This window comes from Doryrhamphus excisus, linkage group LG4 (assembly GCF_037039965.1).
Source record: "Doryrhamphus excisus strain RoL-2023G ecotype Guam linkage group LG4, RoL_Dexc_Guam_v1.1, whole genome shotgun sequence".
Classification (NCBI taxonomy): Eukaryota; Metazoa; Chordata; class Actinopteri; order Syngnathiformes; family Syngnathidae; genus Doryrhamphus; species Doryrhamphus excisus.
In genome coordinates, this window is record NC_136360.1 from 7,215,636 (window position 1) to 7,228,319 (window position 12,684).

At 39.4% G+C, this 12,684-nt stretch overlaps 1 long non-coding RNA gene across 1 annotated transcript; it reads right to left on the reverse strand.

The window, feature by feature from the left end:
* Positions 1-1,656: 1,656 nt before the first annotated feature.
* Positions 1,657-10,504, reverse strand: LOC131130084 (uncharacterized). Its single transcript, XR_013627219.1, has 3 exons — positions 10,266-10,504; positions 10,113-10,179; positions 1,657-2,400 (listed from the first exon to the last, which is right to left on the reverse strand). It is a non-coding gene; the product is annotated as an uncharacterized LOC131130084 (long non-coding RNA).
* Between the last annotated feature and the right edge of the window lie 2,180 nt (positions 10,505-12,684).

Consider the following 12,684-nt stretch of genomic DNA (forward strand, 5'->3'; position numbering starts at 1 on the left):
CCATGCCTCTGCACTGTTGAGGTGTTCAAGCACACTACATGTATCTGGGTGTTGTGTGAGCTTTAAAAAAAAAAAAAGTTTATTACACCTGCAAAATAACACACTATAACTTCCTCTACCTCAACACTCTCATAGCTATTGTTTACAAATATTTTTCTTTCAACTGCACAAAGGTGTTCCAAAATATTTCACAATCTTGCATACATAGTTACAGCGTTACAGAGTGATAATTCTCAGTCAAGAAAACAAATGAGCACCAGTTGGTCCATAGCCACCAAGTAACAGTACCTTTCACAAAGTACAGCACAGGGTCCTCTGCTCAACCGAAGAGGAAACCATAAAACTAGAAAGTGCCTACTTTATTATGCTATTCTTGCGCCCCACGCAGGGGTGTTATTCTTTCCTGAGTGGATCAATATGTATATCGGTCTGCATCTAACTGCATCTAATCCTGCTTGTGTCAGTCAAAGGTTTGGGTGTATGCGTTCTGCATGTGTAAACAGAACCAAGCAATCTGTCTGTGCAAAATTGCATTAACAGTGAATCTAATATTTAATTCGTCATTACTTTATTATTGTCTAATTCAAGTCTTCTGGTCTATTATTATTGTGTAATTCTAGTCTACACTAACACTGACTTGATGAGGAAATGAGTGCTGATTTCTCCCCAATGGCGCCCCCTAGTGAATGCCACCCTGGGTAATTCCTCATGTGGCCCATAGCAAGAACCTCCACTTTCTCTTTTTACCTGCATTGTAACCCCACCCAGTTACCTATTTTATCATGGAACTAGAATTAAAGTGGTTGACTTAAGAACATTTTAGATGCAGTAAATATATCATGAGTGTAATGACTACAATGTACTTAATAATTCCCCTTTTCCGTGCGTTCATAACCTCCTTTGGACATTGACTTGTGCAAGACTAGTCTTGTGATGTTCATTAATGTGATTGGTTAAGCATGGTCAAACAACTAACTATTCAACCATCACCATTACCATGATCGCTGTTTTTTTTCATTAACTCTCCCCCCACACTCACACACAATTTTCTCACATAGTTTGCTAATGTGAACAGAATATTACAAACAACAGTATGATGCATTTTCTATACCATTGAAAACCACAATATATGAACCATAAACTCTGTTATGCTCTGTTAGCGTTGACCTGTTACACCCAGTATGTCACATATAGAGCTCAGTTGTATATACGTAAGTGTATAAGTGGTTTGTTAGTATGTAGCCTCAGACTGCCACCTACTGGCTAAAACGAAGAACTTCACCTGGGGCAGTCCCTGCTAAGATTGCACAACAATTAAATAAGCATTCACTAATTGTTTCTTTCATCTTTATAGTAAGCTACAAGTTAATCATCTAAGGTTAGAGAAGGGAAAAACGAATTTCCTATGGCGATAACGAAAATATTTAGCAAGAGACTAAGGGCTAAGAAGCTGCAGTTTGTTTTTCCACCACGAGGTGGTGCCAGAGTCCCATGCTAACGTCAGGCGTTGCTTTGAAAGGAAAATGCGATTCTGTTTTCTCCAAATATCCAAATATAATAGATGTCTAAGGAAACATGATGGACATTGACACAATGAGTCACTTAATTTCAAGAGCCTTTTTAAAAAAAATTACATATTAACTTGTCTTGATTTTATCTTTTGTAGATGTTGAGCCAAATAATACATACGTTGTTTACGTGAAATTCAGGTGGCAATAACTAATACGCATATACATGTATTCAGCCACTTTGCCAAGCAATGACAGTCAAAGATCACAAAAATATTAGACGCATGTAACAATGAATTGCAGAGTACACACATAATTGCAATAAAAATATTGTTAAATGAATACCTATTAAAACTGAACAATATTGCTTTTTCAATCTCAAAGTTGATCCTCCCTAATATTGTGATAATTCTAAAAACTACAGTATGTCCAAATATACCAATACATCTCAGTGTAATTCAATTAATGTGTTCTTAAATGTATGAATTACTATGTATTATAACATAATGCTAAACAAGGATGGGTATGTAAATATTGTAATGTAATGTAAATATTAAAATGACTTGTAGAGATTCAACAGGCTGATCTCAACCTGACCCTGACTATTTTATGAAAATAAATGAATTTGATTATGTGAGAAATGAGAGCCACATTAATGAATGTCTCTTCCTCCCCCTTCTGCCCTTGAAACGCACAGGAAGTAAAAATAAAGAGTGAAGTTTTTTAGAACAAACAGCCTTTTGGGCCCCTTAAGCCGCGACAAGACAATATTTGCCCTGGCTACAATACCATTTTCCCTGGGCTTTGGAGCTGTTGTTTGAGTGGGTGGAGGCCTTGACAGGCTTGCTCCGAGGTGTGACCCCACCTCCCCGGTCACTCTTCTGGGGGATGCCTGCCGCATATAAATAAAAGATTACAGTGGAAAAATCAATTTCTGAGCAAACTCATTATAAATGCCCCTGCACCTTAAATGATTCTCATTTCCTTCCATTCAACCCTTTTAGGTGGCCCTTCCTCTGCCCCCCTCCTTCCCCCTGGTGGTAATTACTTGCACAAGTTGCTTTTCGCCCTTTGATTTGCAGCGTTTCACAAATGAAGGTTAAGTTTGTTTAACCGTGCTGGATTTGCCAGCCATGTTAGAGCATATAATGTGGCAGGCCTTCTGGTTTCTCCTCACACCTCCAGCACACCATGGTCTGCTCCCCTCTCAAGCCCCGACATGCCTACGCCACTGTGCATCTTGAAGGTGGAAGGGGGCGCAGGGTCCAAGGTGAAGGCTTATTGGATGGAGCTCTGAAGCCATTGATTTAAAAGAAACAGGGACAAGGAAGTTGTTAAAAATCACCTCATCTTTGCCCTGATGGAAGGGATGAGGGGATTATATGTGCCTCTCCTCAAGGTCTTGGTCACCACAATGTACAAACACAATGCAATTATTTGCAGGAAAAAAGACGAGATGCACAATGAGTGTGAAAGGGAGTATGTTGTCTTGATTCACGAGGTTGATCGATCCCTCACAAAAAGTCATAAAAGCCAAGGTGAACATTCATCGATCCTTTAACACGTCAAAATGTCTAGCACTGATCTTAAGAATTCACAACCGAGCCAAACAACAGACATGCAATGTTCCCATGTTGTTGTGTGTCGTTTCTTTAATGCCGGCTCTGTAATTACAATCCAAGGAAGGCATGATGTTCCGAGTCTTACTTTTGTGTTCACACTTGTGGTTTGCTAGTCTGGTTTGGAACAAAACATTTTAAAAGCTTATGTGACACATGACGTGATGTAATGTAAATATTACAAAGCGAAATGTCATCGTCTGGGTTGAATGCGTTGGTTATTTTTGTATTCTGCTATATTTACCATCTTAGATTTTGTAGATGTTAAGACAAATAATACATATGTTGTTTACGTGAAATTCAGGTGGTAATAACTAATACGCATATACATGTATTCAGCCACTTTGCCAAGCAATGACAGTCAAAGATCACAAAAATATTAGACGCATGTAACAATGAATTACACATATAACTGCAATAAAAATATTGTTAAATGAATACCTACTAAAACTGAACAATATTGCCTTTTCAATCTCGAAGTTGATCCACCCTAATATTGTGATAATTCTAATGACTAAATTATGTCCAAATATACCAATACATCTTACCGTAATTCAATTAATGTGTTCTTAAATGTATGAATTACTATGTATTATAACATAATGCTAAACAAGGTTCCAAGTCTTACTTATGTGTTCACACTTGTGGTTTGCTAGTCTGGTTTGGAACAAAACATTTTAAAAGCTTATGTGACACATGACGTGATGTAATGTAAATATTACAAAGCAAAATGTCATCGTCTGGGTTGAATGTGTTGGTTGTTTTTGTATTCTGCTATATTTACCAGCTTGGATTTCTCAAAAAGCATTTAAAATATACTTTCAAAGAGTGCAGTTGTCTCGCACACACATAAACACAAGAGAGGAAGAGAGCCGAAAGACAGCACTAATAACAGATTTTCTCTTATACATATTTGTCTACTTTTTTCTGTCATTTGAATGCCTGTCCGTGTCTTTTGCCATTGTTGCGTTCACATTTGAGCCCAAGCGAACCAAACTACACCAGCGTCAACTTGCACGTGGACGGACACCCACGCTCAAGCCGTATTTGTCAGAGCAAAGGCACCAGAGTTCATTTGAACCGAAAAAATATACAACCTTCCAAACCCTGGTGTACACCAAAACAATACCCAGAGGCAGAAATGACAAATGGACTGCATGCTCCCTCTGCGTGTTGTGTGTGGCAAGGGCACAAGATTTGGGGGAAAACTAAGATGGTAAATATAGCACAATATATCCACCAAAACAATAAAGGCATAAATAAATAAAGTTTTTAAGTTTTAAAGGCAATAAAGTTTTTGTTTCTGTTCCAGTCAGTAAATGGTGTGACCATGATTTGCCTGAACATTATACGTTGATATACACAGGTGAACACAGGTGAATTTTGATGGCAATTTTAATACATGAAGATAGCGTGACAAGATCCTGGGGCCCATTGTTGTGCCATTCATCCATTCGCATCACGGTATGTTGCAGCATGATAATGCACGGCCCCATGCCGCAGGAATGTTTAGGTTGCGTTTATTTGGTCCCACTTTGGTCCCATGATAAAATTGCCAGTGGGAATGCTAAGCGACTAGCACCACAGTACACACCAAGTGTTTTTTCATGAAAATTTTTGGTCCAGCCAACTAGCCAAAAGCTTTAGGACAACAAAAGTGTGTTAAGTGCCAAAGCAGATGGATGATAGAGATAGAGCTGCTCTCTCTTTAGATAATCCATCTGATAGCCTGCGCAAAGCCGCACTGTTTGGCGAGGTCTTCCAACTCAAAGCCAGTGTGTGTTTGTGCAGGATGAGACATTATTTCGCTCCATTGTCCACATTCCCTTGAAGATGTGCGGATTGGAGCAATTGTGTTGAGCCCGGTGGCCTTGAAAGGGATGGGGGGGGCGTCTTATAACTGGGATTCTGGTGCTTGTGTCAAAAGGCAGCTATAGAAATTTACCAGCATATAGAGTTCATCCTACATTTGTTGAATGTATTACCAAAATATTGATATAAAGTCACCGCCCTTTAATTACAGAATGTCACTTAGAGTGTGCAACTCCGCAAAACCTGAATTATTAACAAATTAAAATGCCATAAAAAATTGTTGCGTATATTTTTGTTAGAAGGGGACTATGGAGCATGACAAAAAGCAGAAAGAAACAAACAAACATTATTATTGTCAATTACTTGTTATTTTAAATAATCATTGGTATTATCATGGTAACCTTGTAAATTATTGTGGTCAGTAAAACTGAACTTTTTCTCAAAATAGTTTAGTACATGGAAAAAGCACTTTTACTGGTAGTCAATAGCTTAATTATTTGATATTCAACGAACAGGTTTAAATGATAACACAGCAGCAAAGTATTGTGATTTCAGCTGAATATGTCCACCATGTTTGTGTACAATAAATGGACAATAAATAAATTACAGTGGGTTATGGTACATGAATGTTGCTCATGATGCTCTAAAATAGTGTAGTGTTAATATAATATAGTCTTCATTTTTCGTATGATTTACAAGTAAATTGTCCAGAAAAGCTTAATGAGGGTTGCTCATGCTATTAAGAAAATATAGCAGTTTTAATGTAATTATGGTACTCCACCAGTGTTATCAGCTAGCTACACAATGACAATGTAAAAATAAAGTACATACGCAAATAATTTCAAATAAAATGTTGACTGATGCATTGGCTTAAAAAACATGAAAAATCATCAATATATAGTATTTACAGTATTTATCCTCATCAGGGCCGTAGGGGTATGCTGGAGCCTATCCCAGCTGACACCCTGGACTGGTCGTATTTGTATTCATATTTATATATATTCATATTTATTATATTTGCACAAACTCAATCTTATCCAAACATATTTATCTTGATGATAAAAAACAGAATAAGACTTTTTTTTGAAGATATATCTGCCTTCATGTGATGCTACACTATAAAACAAGAGTAGCAGTGTTTTCCAAGAAGAGTAAAGAAGCTCCAAAAGAGAAGGGAATACCATGTTTGAGTACACATAAATGTGCTAGCGCATGCATTAAAGCAGGGTGCTGAGAGTGTTGTGTTTCACAGTTTTTTGCCATGATATACTGCTTTATTATTACGAACAAGAGGCACTTCACATGTGGAATGGCTTCTCTTTGATATCGACAGCAGCTTGAGGGAGAGAGTGCACTCAACAACAGGCCAGGGTGAATTTATTCTCTGGGGGGGTGTGTGGAAAAAAACAGATAGTTGTGTACTTCCCTGGCAGCAGTTGGCGTGTATGCGACAAGTCCAAGCGCTTTGATGCTACGGCGGCGACACTCCACACGCTAATGAAATATGGTAATTACAGACACATGAAAGCCCTCCCAGAGAGGGCTGGACAAAAAGGTATAACAAACAAATATGACTTTACCCAAAGATACCACTGTGATTATTTCTCCTTTTCATGAACATATATTTTGGGCTGTTCACTTGCTGCAAAGCAATGAGCCACTGGTTCGCCAATGGCCGGGGGGAAGGAACACGATAGTCCGCATTTAAAGCATTTAAATCAACAGGGGGAGGTGACAATGTGAATGTATGTAATGTATGTAACAATTGTTCATTCATTCATTCATTTTCTACCACTTATCCTCACGAGGATCGCGGGGGTGCTGGAGCCTATCCCAGCTGCGGTACACCCTGGACTGGTCGCCAGCCAATCACAGGGCCCATATAGACAAACAAAAAGTGTATGGATGTGGTAGTTTTCTTTTTGTCCAGTTTTCAGCTTTTGGGTTGCCATGCCAATCTAATCTGCCTCGGGCCTTCAAAATCGGGAACGCTGGTCCACCTGAAGTCCATGAGCAATGGTCAAGTAAGCCCCCATTGGAAGCCCAGGAACCAAATGCACCACACAGCAGTGAATATCCTGATTCAGTTTCCATATTAACAAAACCCCGCAAGTGAATGTCGAGTATTGTCGAGAAAACTTACACAGACTAAAATGCCACATTTTCTACTTGACACGTACAGCCTGTAATTAGCTGAAGTAACACAATGCACTTAATGTCAAGAGAGGGACTGCGAGGGAGGAGGGGGGGCAGCATGTTTGACCATCAGTGTTTTCGCACAGCCAGACGGGCAGTGCAGCCCCACCTCCCCTTTCCACTCACACACACACTTTCCACCTTGCTGACCAGTCCTCCCCAAGGGATGGGGCTGGAGGTCAGGGAGAAGGTGGAGGTCAAATGGGCTCTACTAATAGGACAGTGTGTGTCCAGCCAACTGAGGCTAAAAGCTAGGTGAACAAACACCAAATGCCCCCCCCCCCACACACACACACATACACACGACTCATGAACGATGTATGCATGCGTGCACACTCTTTAAGGTCAGAGCACAGGGTGAGAATGTTAAATGGCTGAACTCAAATATTTTCCCAGCCATCACTATCAGCAAACCTCCTCTTGGTGTGCACGTGCATTGAGGAGACATGCAATCAGCAAGATTGGTTTCATGATATTGCGGAGTACCTCACATTTCATTTTTATTACAGTATATATTCTAGAGTGACAATACTACTGAAAAGGAACTTGGATGTACTGTACTTTAGTGGTACAGCTGTATATATTTACTATATAGTGGAGAATAATTCCAACACGCAGCTATTATCGTCTACGTAGCTGGCAACGCAAGTGAGCAGTAAGGCAATTTACCTTGTCTACAGTCAACCATACAGTCATATTGTCATGGTCTGGGCACTGGGGAAGCTGTGGTTCATTGAGGGGAAACACAAATTCCAACAGGTACTGACACTCTTGTGAAGCAGACCATGAGCCCCTCCCTCGGGCAGCATGGCAGTTTTCCAACATGATACCCAGTTTAAATACAAGTTCAACTTCAACACCAAATGAAGCATTTTTTTCTGGTTTCGGGTTTTATGATATCTACCTTATTGTGTGGCGATATGGGGAAATAACTATAAAAGTACACTCACTAACTGTGCTACAAAAAAGATGAATCTTTAATACTGCTTATACAGTACAGAACATACAAACCCTTTATTCCTAAAATTACCATCATTAACATTTGCTGATCTGGTAAACCTTCAATCAGGTAAAATTATTCATAACCCAAACAATAGCCTGTTGTTGATTATTAAATATTACTATATACTAAACTATATATAGGGAAAAACTAAACTTAAAACATATATACATGCAAACAATACTAAAAATGTTTAGCATATCAGTATTTAGAATGAAATTATGCAGCAGACTGAGTAAAGAAGTCAAACAACGCCTAAAATGAGTCATTTCAAGAAACAGTACAAACGGTTGATGTTTACAAAGTACTAGGTAGTACAAGGTAGGAGAGTCCTGAACCACTGTGTATATACATATTACATATACATATATTTATGAATGTTACATCATTTATCAAGACCTTACAACCCTTAACTCCCATTGCAACACATTATTATGCTGCCTTATCATTGTCATGTTATTTCAATGTAGTTTTTATTTTAAAATTGGTAAACAGTACATGTTGAATACAGAAATTGCAAGAACTCCTTTTTGGAAATTTGGAATTGTGATATGTCATTTGTTCCAATGTAAAGTGTATGCATGTTCAAAATGAAATAATACTATTACCCTTACCACACCTCCAAGATGACAAGTGCTTTGCTCAGGAAAGTGAAGGTGGATGTGATGGTGATGGAGTGCCCAAGTTTGTCTCCTTTAAACCTGAACCCTATTTGAGCACCTGGCATTCTCCAGCTCTATCGAGTTCCATCCATCCATTTTCTATGCCGCTTATCCTCACTAGGGTCGCGGGGGTATGCTGGAGCCTATCCCAGCTGACTTCGGCAGAAAGTTGCCAGCCAATCACAGGGCACATATAGACAAGCAACCATTCACACTCACATTCATACTTATGGACAATTTGGAGTCGCCAATTAACCTAGCATGTTTTTGGAATGTGGGAGGAAACTGGAGTACATGGCCGTTCGACACCAGAAGAGATAACTTCTTGTATTTGCCATAGTTTTCATTAATAGATTTATTCATAATGTAGATTTTATTCCCACACATCATGGAATGGACAAACAAATTGAGAAAAATATTAACACATATTGAATTGGGGAAATGGGGAATTACTGTTTCTTTATAGTGCTGTACCATGAAAATCATCATCATTAAATGGCTTCTGAAATGTGAAGGGTGTATACACTTTAGTGAGATACTGTACGGTGACATCTTCGAGACAGACATGGTTGGTTTATGTGGGCGCCAGCAGCCAAGCCTGTGCAGACAGACAGATGGAGGATCCAAGCACAGAAGACGCTCAGATAGGAACAGGGAGTGGGTGAGAATGAGTCGCTGTTATCACTCGCCTTCAGGTGTATCCAGGTAACTCCAAGGCCAAGCTGCTCTTAAAACCGCGACAGTCAAGGTAACGACTAATGGTCCTCGTAAAAAAAAGCCTGTTTGCCTACGACGAAAGTCCGCACCGCCGCCCATAAGTTGCCAAGCTTATAGGATGGACATGGACGGTATGATGTTTTCATCGTTATTTTAAGCACATTCTCTCACTTTTTTTTTTGGTCATGGGAGGTAGCCCATCTTCTATCTTCTTCTAGAGTTTTCTTACATTTAACTTCTTTTATCACCCAGCCTGTGTCCATATTTCTCCGTATTTTACGACTCACCTCTGGCTCCCTCCCTCTTTTAATGTTTGATTCCAGCGATAACAGGCAACTGAGGGATGAGTCTGACGGCAGCAGTTAATGTGGTCAAAGTGCACACAGGCTGTGCAGTGGGGTATAGCGAGGAGGGGCGGCTCCGACCACACGGCGCTCCGCCTTAAAACGGTGAATTGTGGCTGGTGGCCACGTGCCAAACAGCACAAACACAACCGTGAAAAACGCTCATATCGAAGCAATTGTGCGTCGTCATTATCTGACAAGGTATCAAGATAGAGATCAAGAGTTTGTGTATACGTACTGTCACATGTACTTACCCTCTGAACAGTGATAAGATCGCCGCTTCTCTATGCACACGAGGCTCGTAAACATGCTGAAAGTACTCTAAAAGACAAACAAGAGTACATGAATGGATGCGGTCGGTCAGTGTGGATCTACAAACAAACAAACAGCAGCTGAACTCGCCTCACCTCAACCCTCGCTTATTCTCCATCTTTGCTCGTCCTCTGTAACCCTGCTGCCATTACAAATTCATCGTATGCGGCTGCGGCTGATTGAAGTGATGGGCCGATTCCTCAGAGCTTCCCGCCTGATGGAGGGTGCTATAGCAAATAGCCCAATGGGTGTGTTTAGATAACACTGACCTCTCTCGCAAAACGCTGCCATGACTGCAGAGTGGGCTTTGAGGGGCACACCAACATATCTTTTAGGGATCTGAAATCATACAAATATGGTCATGATTTAGATTACTTCAAAAATGCGTCACAATGTACTTTATGTCCATCATGTTCACAGTTGCATAAACAAACAGGCGAATAATAAATAAGTAGAATTTGGTAAGTAACGGACAAGCATCCCACCTTTCATGAACAAAACTGGTAGTCATCATCAGAGTGAATTGTGAGGGGAGACCGGACCCCCAGATCTGCATTCAGTCCTATGAGGTTACCAGGGTAACGAGTACAGTACACCAAAGGGCCGAGGAGGAAGGGGGCACATGGAGAGGGCACTCACTCTTTTCCTTAGAAATTGATATTCATGCTTTTTTGTGGAGCAGGGGGTTACAATCGTGTTGATTTGGAGGAAATAAAAGAACATTTCAATAATAATGGTGCAAGCCTCCAAGATGATGATGGAGATGTGAAAAGCCTAGTTTTCCGTAAGGCCAACAGTATCAACAAAGACCAGAAAACTGACAGGTGAAAGGACACATGCGCAGTTAAAGAATCACAATCTCATGAGATTTCAGTTGGCAACTGGAAACATAGTAATATAGGACATGTGCAAAAAAAAAAAAACAACCTCAGAGTGAACCACACCCCCGGAGAAAACACATATGTTGAATTTGTTCCAATTCAGGAACTCAGCCATACATAGCAGACATACAGCACTAACACTGCTATACTCTGCCATAGAAATGCTATCATTTTAATTGTAACTCTTTAGGAGTTTATTGGTAGCATATGTACAGTACAATGATAGCAAATGGATGATAGAGATCACTACCAAATGTAGGGTTTGTGCCCTAAATTATTATTATTAAAGTATTGATGGTTTGGATAGTGTTCTTTTTTTTTTAATATAAATTGGATGTTTCGGCCAGTAACACCAATAGAGTTTTTTTTAAATGCTGAAATATAATTATTTTCTATAGCACAAACAAAGTAAAGCATTATTATTCCTTGAGTAAGATGCTAAATTCTAGTTCTGCATTGCATTCTTGAACAGAAAAATGTTAATTTTTTTAACGAGCGTGATAAAATATATGATTAGATTATTATGACTGAATTGCACTGTACTGTATATACTTTTATATACACAAAATCACACAAAATTCCCACCGACCTGAGCTAGTGGATCATGAGCCCTGCTCAGAAAGTCAAAAATAGATTACATAAAAACATGCATTTGATTTTGGACTTATATTTGAAATGTTTAATTTGAAATGTACAGCTGTTAAAACAATGAAAATAATAATGACGGCTATTTTAAATTTTGCCTTTTTAATGTAACATTTATTTGTACAATTTGTTTCTGTCTGAATCAGGGTATAGTATCTAATGTCTCATTCCATGTCTGTGAATGAATTAAAATAAATGTGTGACTGAAGTAAATGCTTTTTTAAAAGCTTTTCACATTATTTTACTTTACCCCTTCCTCTGGTATCCACTTTGTGCATGAAATTATACGTATTTATGTGTAAAAAGTTGAGACCAGTTGAAAAACATCTGTTCTATCAAGTCAGGCTGTATTGTACTGGCTGTCAGTCACTCAATTTGTGTTTTAATTATTAGAAAATGGCCCTAAACAAACATGGAATTTGTGATATCCGTCTTGTTTTTCTACTTTATACATAGCTGTTTTGTGCATGTTTATTGGTTGTCGTCGTGAAAGCGTGTCCGTACCCAAACCTTGTGTTTAAGTACCCACTTTATGGTCCACGACAGAACACACACACTTTTAAGTGTGCATTTGAAAATAATGGTCTGAGGCGTTATGCAACCCTTTTGCACACACTGGGCCTGCTTTAAAAGTTACAGGGGGGCAATACTGTGGTTCATCTTTGAAAGCTTGCAGGCTGTAAAACAACACTTGCAGAAGGTGTTTTACAAACACACCAGTAAAAGCTACAGAGGGGGATAGAGAGACGGACCGACAGCATTCCTCACTGCTAGGAGTGCAGCATGCACAAAGATAATGTTGTTTTTTAATTAAACTATCTCTGCCGTGTAGTGTCAAGTAAGCGGGGAAGACGACACAGACGTATTGCAACTTTGGAATGGTCCATGCAATCAATTCTGCGCAAATTATAAGGGGGGCATTATTAGCAGTGGCCAGGGAGGGCATTTGGAGAAATACATAGGTTAAAGTCGTGAGTGTGTGAGTGTG